The sequence below is a fragment of the Myotis daubentonii genome, chromosome 1 (genome assembly GCF_963259705.1).
Source record: "Myotis daubentonii chromosome 1, mMyoDau2.1, whole genome shotgun sequence".
Lineage (NCBI taxonomy): Eukaryota > Metazoa > Chordata > Mammalia > Chiroptera > Vespertilionidae > Myotis > Myotis daubentonii.
Genome location: NC_081840.1, coordinates 110,018,107 through 110,029,546, shown reverse-complemented (window position 1 = coordinate 110,029,546; position 11,440 = coordinate 110,018,107). Strand labels below are relative to the sequence as shown.

At 45.8% G+C, this 11,440-nt stretch overlaps 1 non-coding gene across 1 annotated transcript; it reads right to left on the bottom strand.

Moving 5' to 3' along the window:
- Positions 1–10,482: 10,482 nt before the first annotated feature.
- LOC132224903 (U1 spliceosomal RNA) lies at positions 10,483–10,644 on the bottom strand. The gene has a single exon (XR_009450760.1). It is a non-coding gene; the product is annotated as a U1 spliceosomal RNA (small nuclear RNA).
- Between the last annotated feature and the right edge of the window lie 796 nt (positions 10,645–11,440).

Sequence of the window (11,440 nt, the reverse complement as noted above, 5' to 3'; positions counted from 1 at the left end):
TCCAAGAAGCAGGGCTTGGTCCCAGGGCCCTCCTGCTCACTGGCTCTGTGACTCTGGGCAAGTCATGCTACTCCTTGGGCCTTGGTTTCCTCAGCATCAAGTGGGAGCACTCCTGCCAGGCTCACACGCTGAGCCACAGGACAGCACTGGGTGAGCTGCAGAGGCTCCAGATCACTGTGGACCACCACCTGTTTGCATTTCAGTGCCCCCAAAGGAGAAAGTAACCCCCCTTTTTTCTCTCATGCAATTCATAACTCAGGGTCCCTAGCAGCAACTAGGTCTTCCGATGGGGTGGGGGAGGGAGGGCTTCTTGCAGCCATGCCGCCAAAAGAGTCTTGGCCCCAGCCCCCTAGGTCCTCGGGCCACTCCCATCCCAGGCAGCAGGATGGAGTGGAGCATGGCCACAGCCCCTTCCACCTTCCACCTTCCCTCACAAGGTTTGCTAGGATCAGCTCTTCCCTGGCACAGGGGCGCTTCATCCTGCCACCCTCCATCCAGGGCTGGGCCAAGAGGCCTGAAGAGAGTAGGCAAAAGCCTGTCATCCAAAGGTCATCGTCCTGCTGCACCCCTCACCCACATATGCCTCAGAGATGCTATCTTGATTCCAGGCCCACCCCTCTCCTTTCTAGATACCCCCAAGAGGGAGCAAGGGAGGGCTCAGGCAAGGTCACCCTGTCCCAGACTATCAGAGGACCCTGAGGTGGAGTTAAAAGTCCCTTCTTCCCAGGTCACAAAGGAAGCCCAGAATGGGAGCCTGTTTGAGGCCACAGGTCTCAGCCAATGCTCCCGGGAGGCTCCTGGGGACACACAGTGCTCCTGGGGGAAGGGTAGTCTGCCTGGTCTGGATAGGCTAGAGGGCTGGGGGAGGAGTAGGAGGGGAGGGGGAATAGGACCAGCTTCCCTGGCTGAACCAAGAAAGGGTTATTTCTTGAAAGTGGATTTCTAAGAAAATTTGCTGGTTGGTGGGGGCCTTGGCACCAACCAGTGTCCCTCTTGGTCCCTGGCAGTGCCTGTGTGCTCACTTGAGCTTGGCACTCAGCACCAAACAGGGCTTTCCAGGAAAATGAGGATGGCATGGTGGGCAGGTCATCTCCACTCCTGACCCAGAACCTCCTCCCTCTGCATCCTGATGTGTGAGAATCCACCTGGGCTGCACAGGGCCTCTCAGTCACCTGCCTTAAGCCCCTCCTCAGCTTGCTCAGCCCTGGAGCTGAGAGGCCACCACCTCTCAGACACTGCTGTGAGAACACCGGGAGGGGGAATGGACCTCCCATCAGCCTATCTCTGGTCAGGGCCACAGATTTATTAAGTTCTAATACTTGGAGTGAGGGTGGGCGAAGGACACAGAGGGGTTATGCAAGAGGCGGGGGACCTGGCTGTGGTCCTAACTCTGTCTTTAACCGGGCCTCAGTCTCCCCATCTGTGTCCTGAGAGGCTTGGTTCCTTACGCTCCAGTGCTGCTCTATCAGAGAAGGTGGGAAACGGGAGGGAAGGGAGAGGTAATAGGCAAACCCAGCCTGTGTGAAGGCAGGAGAGGTAGACTGCTGGACTCAGAGCAGGAGAGCCAGCGGAGAGACTGCAGCCTGGGAGGGCCTGGGGCGTCACTGCAGACAGAGGCCTAAAATGGGGCATTAGATGCCAAACCAGACTGGACCTAGCAGGGGAAGGAGTGGCTGAGTGGGCAGGGGCAGGGCCTCTGATGAAAACCAGTTTAGGGGACAGCTGGGACCCAGATCCCATTGCTGTCCTGCTCGAGATGATCTCCCTCTCCCCCAGCCCCAGATGCTCATAGCTGCCTGCCACCCAGGGCAGCAGCACCCTCAGTGTAGAGCCTCCCCGTTGCCCTCACTCCACAAAAATCCCACCTTGTTTGAAAAGCCACTTAGACCTATGTCAAGGAAACATCTCAGACCCACAGTGTGAATGGTGGAGCTGGCCTGACATTCTTCCTGGCTTTTAGGTGAGGAGCTTCTCAATGCATCGGCATGGCTTTTAAGAGAGCATGTCAATACACTGCTTGGCCAGGGGTGGGAGGTTGTGAGGATATTTGCAGATTTCATGAAAACAAAGTTTGACTCTCGATGGGAAGCCCAGGGCACACCTACCCCTGCCCCATGTGCTGGAAGTCTCTGAGTCTCTCGGCCCAATCCCATGGCATCCACACTAGCATACAGGCCATGCCTCATGCCTATGATGCCCAACCCCCAGCTAAGGGAGGGTCCTGCTTGCCCTGCTGATTCCAGACTGACTGAGGTAACAATGCCTGCCTCTCTAACCTGGGATGAGGGGCTACTTCCCAGCTCCCTCCAGGCATCTCTCCCCCTTTGTGATCAAGACCAGAGACCAAGGTGCCCTTGGCTATCCACTCATAGCCTCTGAGGCCAGCTGGTCATGCACAGGAGTGGGCTCCTCATTATGGCTGCCTCTGGGCACACACCACAGCCACAGCATATGTTGGAAATCTTCACGCAGCTCTCTGCAAACCCCCTGGCATCCCCAGATTGAGTCATGCAGGAGGAGCCCGTGGGCAGACCTGGCCAGGGTGCATGAGAGATGCTGCCCCAACCAGGAGCCTCACTGAAGCCTGTGTGGATACCGCTGTACAGAGCAGCTGGAACCTGGGACTCAAGGGTACACATGACACATGCTACCTGGAATTTGCAGAACTTCCTGAAAATGAGAAGGTATTGAAAAAGCTTTAATGCTGAAACACAAAACATGGAAAGCAGGGGAAGCAGTTGTGGATTTTGGCACTCATATGCTCTGACTATAGGAAATCATTTCTTCCTTTTTCCCCTTTAATTTTTCAAAATTAAATGCAATCTGCTTTGAGCCCCTGGCTACCAAGTGGGAAATTCAATGTGCTGAGTCGTTTTACTCTCATCCTAGAGGCCTTAAAAGGCCCAGAACATCAGAGAGGAGCCCTGTGGCCTTCAGTCCCCTCTATCTCACATAGGCTTGTTGACTGAACCTCCGAGGGGAGGCATCTCCAATTCCCGCATAGCTTGGGCGCAGGACACCAGTCAGTCTTATCGCCCCTCAAGGTTCACCATGACCTCAGGGCGCTGCCAGGTGAGGACACTGTCCTTGCTATGGAGCAAAGCCTCAGCCCCATCACCCAGCTCTCCCAACCTCTTTCCTCTGCCTGCTTCTACCATGTCCTCCTTAGCTCCTCACTCTGCCTCTCTTTCTCTTTGGGGAAAACTTCCATCACCCCATAGTGTGCCTCAATTCACAGAAGCTCCTTTAGACCTGACCTTTGGGTGGGGAAACACAAGCACCTCTTGGGGGAGGGGGGAAAGACCCAGTAATGATGATGATGGCAGCTAACTTCTTCAATGTGCCAGGCTCTGTACTAAATGCTCTACAAAAGTTCACCCATTTAATCCTCATAATGAACCTGTGAAAGATACACTGTTGTTATTACCATTTTGCAGATGGAGAAGCAGAGGCATAGAGAGGTCATGTGATTTCCTTTCGTAAAGGCAGTCTGGAAACAGACAGAAAGCCATATGCTTGCGCTTTGAAGTGTAGCCAGAGTGTTGTTCAAACCTTTATCTCTTTTTTTCACAGCTCTCTGGAAATAGCAGCTCAAACACAGGCTGCAGGAGGAAAAGCAGAATTCCTCCTAGAAGAAGTATGATTCATACTTAGATTGTTCTTTATGGGCAGAGGAAGGGAGGAGCAAATTAAAATTGACCAGGAATCTAGTCAATAAAATAAAAATACAGCCCTGGCCAGGGTTGGAGCATCATCCCATACACCAAAAGGTTGGGGGCTCCATTCTGATCAGGGCACATACTTGGGTTGCAGATTCAAGCCCTGGTCAGGGCATGTGTGGGAGGAGACTGATGGATGTTTCTCTCTCCCATCAATGTTTCTTATCTATCTATCTATCATCTATCTATCTATCTCTTCCTTTCTCTCTCCCTCTTCCTCCCTCTCTAAAATCAATAAACATATCCTCAGTTGTGAGAATTTAAAAAATGAGATGAGAAAGGAAATATTAACACAGCCATGGAGATAACTTTTGAAATTTTAGAAAATAATATATACAACTCCAATGCAAAAAGATGAAACTAAACCACCAACTCACACCATACACAAAAATAAACTCAAAATGGATAAAGGACTTAAACGTAAGACGGAAAACCATAAAAATATTAGAGGAATCCACAGGCAGCGAAATCGCAAACATATGCCGAAGGAATTTCTTCTCTGATAATGCTCCTAGGGCAATGGAAACTAAAGAGAAAATAAACAAATGGGACTACATCAAAATAAAAAGCTTTTGCACAGCAAAGGAAACCATCAACAAAACAACAAGAAAGCCCACTGCATGGGAGAACATATTTGCCAATGTTATCACCGATAAGGGTTTAATCTCCAACATTTACAGGGAACTCATACACCTTAACAAAAGGAAGATAAACAACCCAATCAAAAAATGGGCAAAGGACCTAAATAGACACTTTTCGAAAGAGGACATACAGAAGGCCGAAAGACATATGAAAACATGCTCAAAGTCACTAATTATACGAAAGATGCAAATCAAAACGACAATGCGGTATCATCTCACCTGTCAGAATGACTATCATCAACAAATCAACAAACAACAAGTGTTGGAGGGGATGTGGAGAAAAAGGAACACTTTTGCACTGCTGGTGGGAATGCAGACTGGTGCAGCCACTGTGGAGAACAGTATGGAGTTTCCTCAAAAAACTAAAATGGAACTCCCATTTGACCCAGTGATCCCACTTCTAGGAATATATATCCCAAGAAGCTAGAAACACCAATCAGAAAGGATATATGCCACCCACTATGTTCATATCAGTACAATTCACCATAGCTAAGATTTGGAAACAGCCTAAGTACCCATCAGCAGATGAGTGGATTAAAAAACTGTGGTACATCTACACAATGGAATACTACGCTGCAGTAAAAAAGAAGGAATTCTTGCCATTTGCAACAGCATGGATGGAACTGAAGAGCATTATGCTAAGTGAGATAAGCCAGTCAGAGAAGGATAAATACCACATGATCTCACTCATTTGTGGAATATAGAGAACAACATAGACTGATGAACAGGGACAGATCCAGAGACAGAGAAGCAACTATCAGACTGTCAGTCCCCAGAGGGAAAGTAGGGGAAGGTGGGGGTAAGGGGGGGAGATCAACCAAAGGACTTGTATGCATGCATATAAGCCCAACCAATGGACACAGACAACAGGGGGATGAGAGCATGAGTGGGGGGGGGGGGGGAGTTGGGGGTTAATGGGGGGATGAGGACACATTTGTAATACCTTAACAAATAAAGAAATTAAAGATATATATATATATATATATATATATATATATATATATATATATATCCATGCTTATGAAGTAGAGTGTTTCAGCATTAAATAATAATATTCTAGGCACATATTTGTAAATTGCCAAAACTGACTCAATGAGTGAAAGGCCAATAACCACAGAAGAAAGTTAAAAAATTGTTATCTCTAATAAAGACACCAGGTGTAGAATTTGAGTGTGAGTTCCTTCCAACTGGAGGAACAGGTCACTTCTTATATTGTTGTTTTTTTAATTCTTTCAGAGCATAAGGGGGAAATGATGAATTGATTTCATCCTTCTGAGTGAATTTGAAGCCAACATCATTCCGATACCCAGTCTGACAAAGATAGCCATCCTACCCCAACCTCCTTCCTGATGATAACCACAGGCAATTTTGCTCTTGGCCATGGAAACAAAAACTCCAGATGAAAGGCTGGCAGTACTTTGGAGTGCGAGTGCAAAGCTTGCAAAAACACAAAAGACAACAGCTCAAATTTCAGCTGGGATACCCTGTTGAGTTGATAATTTGTCATTTATTTTTCTTTTTGAGAAGGTCTTAGTTTGTTTCTTTGTTTTTAAGTAGGTTACATTCTCTGCGTCTCCCTACTGGGCTTGGTAATATCTGACTAAATAATCAAGTCCTGATGGAATTCCCTCTTTTGCTGTATTAATGTGCATATGCTCAACACTTTGGAACAGTGCCTGCCTGTGGTCACCTCGGCAACTGAATCCTGGGCCCAAGGGACTTGATCCAGCTGGCAGAGCACCTATGTCAGACAAGAGATGGGGCCTCCGTTTGGGGTCCCAGCAGCCTAGGAGCGTCTCAGCCAGCAAACAGACGGTCACTGCACCTGGAGGCCACCACAGGGTGCAGGACTCTATGTCCAGAATATGTGACATCAAAGGCCATCTCATTTCTGACTCTCTTTCATTTTTTAAAATACTAGAGGCCCAGTGCACCGGTGAGGGCTGGCCGGCCTGCCCAAATCGCTGCCAATTGGGCCAGGCAGGGGGGAGGACACAGGAGGTTGGCTGGCCAGCCCCGCCCCCCTAGTGGAACTCCCAGTCGAACTCCCAGTCAAACTCCGGTCAAGGGGACAATTTGCATATTAGCCTTTTATTATATAGGATAATTCAAGTATTTTAAGGAATAATTTGCATATAGTGAGATTCACCCATTTTAGGTATATAGTTTGATGAGTTTTGGCAACTATGTGTAGTTGTAAAAAAAAAAAAAAGCAACACAATCAAGATGTAAAATATTTTCTCTCATGCCTCTTTAAAGGTGATTTTTTGTACCCCATCCCTAGACCCTGGCAACCACTAATCTGCTGTCCCTAGTTTTGCCTTCTCCAGAATCTCATATAAATGGCCTTTTTGTATCTGTATGCTTTCACTTAACATAATGTTTTTCTTATGAAATTCATCAATGTTGTTGTGTATATCAATAGCTTGCCTTTTTATTGCTAAGTAGTATTACATTGTGTGGCCCACAGCTTATTTTTTCATATACCAGAAAAGAAATATTTTGGTCGTTTCCAGTTTGGAGCCATTATGAAAAAAAACTGCTGTAAACATTCACCTACAGGTCTTTGAATGGGTATGTGTTTTATTTTTCTTGGTTCTATACCTAGGGATCAGGCTGGTGAGTCACATGTGGGTATGTTTAACTGTACAAGAAACTGCCTGAGTGTCTTCCAAAGTGGCTATTGCTCCACAAAGTGGCTATTATCACTTTGTATTGTCTTCCTTTTTTTTAAAGCTATTCTAGTAGGTATGTAGTGGTGTTTCATTGTGGTTTTAATTTTCACTTCCATAGTTAGTAATAATGTTAAGCATCTGGTCATGTAGATATTTTCCACCATATCTCATCCCCCGGTATGTTTCTGTTTAAATCCTTTGCCCATTTTTAATTGGCCTATCTGTCTTATTACTGAATTGGAAGAGTTCCTTATCTATTCTGGATTCAAGTCCTTTATCAGTTATGTGTTTTGCAAATATTTTCTCCCAATCTATGGTTCGTGTTTTAATTTTCTTTTTAATTTTGGTGAAAGCCACTGTAATTATGTTTTCTTTTGTATGAATTGTACTGTTTGTCTTCTCTAAGAAATCTCTACCTAAATTAGATCACAAAGATCTTCTCCTATATTTTCTAATATAAACATGTAATACTATAATATCCCTCTAGGTGCTACTTTAAATTGTGCCCTAAATGCCCTAACCGGTTTGGCTCAGTGGATAGAGCATCAGCCTGCAGACTCAAGGGTCCCAGGTTCGATTCTGGTCAAGGGCATGTACCTTGGTTGCGGGCACATCCTCAGTGGGGAGTGTGCAGGAGGCAGCTGGTTGAGGTTTCTCTCTCATCGATGTTTCTAGCTCTCTGTCCCTCTCCCTTCATCTCTGTGAAAAATCAATAAAATATATTTTTTTAAAAATTGTGCCCTAAAAATTTTGATATGTTGTGTTTTCACTTTCATTTAATTAAAAATATTTCTAATTATTCTCATGGTTTCTTCTTTCAATCATGAGTTATTTTTAAATGTGTTGCTTAATTTCCAAATATATGGGGATTTCCCAGATACCTTTCAGTTACCAATTTATAGTTTAATTTCATTATGATGAGAGAACATATTTGTATGATTTTAATTATTTTAAACTTTTTTGAGATTTGTCTTATGGCTCAGAACATGATCTATCGTGGTGCTGTTCCATATGCCTTGAAAAGAATGTATATTTTGTTTCAGTGGGTGGAGTGATCTCTAAGTGTCAATTAGGTTAAGTTGGTTAATACTGTTATCCGAGCTATCCATATCTAGACTGCTTTTCTGTCTACTCACTCATTCTGTCGAGTATTGAGAGAAAAGTGCGTTTGTCTATTTCTCCTTTCAGTTCTATCAGTTGTAACTGTATGTATCCTGAGGGTATGTTCCCAGTACATACACATTGAGGTTGCTTTTCTTCTTTTTTTTTTTTTAATATATTTTATTGATTTTTTACAGAGAGGAAGGGAGAGAGATAGAGAGTTAGAAACATCGATGAGAGAGAAACATTGATCAGCTGCCTCCCGCACATCTCCCACTGGGGATATGCCTGCAACCCAGGTACATGCCCTTGACCGGAATCGAACCCAGGACCTTTCAGTCCGCAGGCCGACGCTCTATCCACTGAGCCAAACCAGTTTCGGCTGCTTTTCTTCTTGATGAACTTGACCTCTTTATCATTATGCATTGTCCTTCTTTATTCCTGGAAATATTCTGTATTCCGAAGTCTACTTTGCCACATGTTAATACAGATACGTCAGCTTTCTTTGGATTCATTTTGGCATGGCATGTCTTTTTGTCATTCTTTTACTATTAACCTACCTAGGTCTTTAAGCTTAGGCTTCTCGTAGACAGCCTGGGGGCGGGGGGGGGGCGGTTTCCAGAGGGTTTTTCTCACTGTTGCTGTTCCACCAATAGCTTTCAAAGGCCCTTGCCTGCCTCCCCAGATGGGCCCCTCCATGTGCTCTTGCTCTCTCCCTAGCGTAGCTGCTGTTACTGTTCTCAGTTCTGCTTGCTCAGCCTCCTAGAGCCTTTGCACCTGGGACTCGAAGGTGGGCCTAGGCAGTGTTCAAGTCTGGTGGGACTTGAACAGGCGAGCCCCTCCCACAGGAGTTGACTTTTATCCTTTCCCCAGAAGCAGTGGATCTTAATTTCTGCTTCCTATCACCCCCAATGGCTTTATTTGAAAGAACCTCCTCCCGAAGTAGATGAGTTGTGGGCCTATCTTCCAATCGCCTTTTATATGTATGTGCCATCAAGTGTGTGAAAGGGCCTCTCCCCTCTTCTGTTCCTCCTGCTCCCCCTCCAATCTTCCTCTTAGAAAATGGTGGGGGAGGGACAAACTCCCTCACACCTCCCACATGCTCTCTCAGGGCAAAACCGTTTGTCCCATCTTTCCTCAGAGAGCCTGTCACTCTTTGGAAGTCAGTTCTCCTGGTTACCTATGACATCCTCAACTCTCTGATGGGTTTAAAATTCATACTGTTATAGATTGTCTGGCTTTTTCTTGTTAGATTGGGAGTGACAGTCTCTTGTGGCTTTCTACATCCTAAGAGGAAATGGAACTCAGAGGGGTTTCTATACATCAAGTGCCTTCTGAGTGACTCCTACTGCCTGGGCAATGTGTGCAGTAAATAGTATCTCATGGGTTTTTTCATTGCCCCATAGTTTGAGTTGTGTTTGCTGTCACTTGTTTAGCTGACATTCACTGAGTCCCTACTCCATTCCAGCTCTGTTCTGAGTGTATCAGTGATGGGGAAAATGAGACATTTTGGGGGGCTAGAAATCTGAATCTGTGCCATTAACATAATGTACATTCTTATTAGCCTATAGTCTAGCCCAGCCGTGGGCAAACTACAGCCCGCGGGCCGGATCTGGCCCGTTTGAAATGAATAAAACTAAAAAAAAAAAAAAAAAAGACCGTACCCTTTTATGTAATGTTTACTTTGAATTTATATTAGTTCACACAAACACACCATCCATGCTTTTTTTCCGGCCCTCCGGTCCAGTTTAAGAACCCATTGTGGCCCTCGAGTCAAAAAGTTTGCCTACCCCTGGTCTAGCCAATGCCCCTTTAATTGTTTGGTCCCGCAAGACCTGTTTACTCCCATTTTAGAGAGGCCATAAACCATACCCAGACAGAGTTATCAGTGCTGGTGCCAGGCCTTTAGTTGTGGTCTCAAGGCCCCAGCACATGGGGCTCTTTAAGAACTTGCAAAGGGGACAGAAAAACCCTTATTTGGGAGACAAAGGGCTAGAAAGATATAAAAAGGATAAGCTTCCTCCATTGTTTTGCTCAGAATTTGAGAGACATCTTTCTCTGATCCCGCCAGCATAAAAAAAGTGTAACTCCATTTCTCTAAGCATTGCTTGGTTTTTCTCCAGTCTTCTGTAACATCAGTCATTTCAAGACATTTCCAACTCCTCCCACACCCAGATCCTTGGTTCTATCTTCAAAATATAACATGTTCCTTCCAAAACAAAACAATGGACTCACCAAGGGCCCCACAACTGCAATTATCCCAGAGAAATACTAGTAAAGACTTATTTTGGCACTTTTAATGTGTGTTCCTGATGGTTCTATTGCTCACCAAAGCCTGAAATCTACTAAGGGAGAGTGCAAACACAGTCCCCCACTACTATAAATTATGCAATCGAGTTCCCACATTTGGGGAAATTGCAGGGTCAGCCCATCTGGAACATAACGGATAAGCCTCACCTTGGGAAAGCCATCTTCGTGATTATGGTATCTCACCTTCCAGGTTGATGCTCAACTACTGAGCCACACCAGCTGGGCATACTTTTTTACATTTGTGCTTCAAAAGATACTATCAAGAGAAGAAAAAATGGCGGCCAGATAGGCAGATGTATTGTGCACATCCTCCGGGGACCAGGCTGGAAAAGCAACTAAATCGGAGAACATCCACTTGAAATTAACAAATTAGACACAGCTGAGGAGACAATTTTCAATAAGGAAGGGCAGAGGATTCCTGGAGAATGTTAGGAATGGGGATCAGGACTGGAGAGGGATGCCCGCCCCCAGGCCGAGAAGGTAAGGTGGAGGGGCTGCATTGCACCAAAGCCATGTCCCTTGGTGACAGGCATAACACCAAATTGTGAAAACCCACAGGGCTGCTGGCGCCCAGGGAATCTAGACCTGGGACCACAGCCATGGGGGGCGAAAGATGGCCTGAAAAACGGCCTGAGTGGCATGGTGCCCATGGGGGGATGGGGAAGAAACCCGCAATTTCAAGGTTGTTTTGCTTTCGTTTTGTCTTTGCTTTTATTCTCTAAACCCAGAATATAGGACTTTTCAGCTGCAAAAACTCACCCAAGGCTCTGGTGCAGGGAGAGGCACAGATTTGTGTAGTCTGAGGAGAGTCTGGGGAGGGAGGTAGGGCAGTCAGATGTAACCAAGACTCTTCCTAACCCTCCAAACCTAAGCAACAATTTCTTCCCAGAAGAGCTAGCCCCTCCCAGGGGCCTCAAGGCAGAGAATACAGCCTGCAACACCCTCCCTGCATTCTGAGCTCTACAAAGGAAACAAAAGCTCTGAATAGACCCAA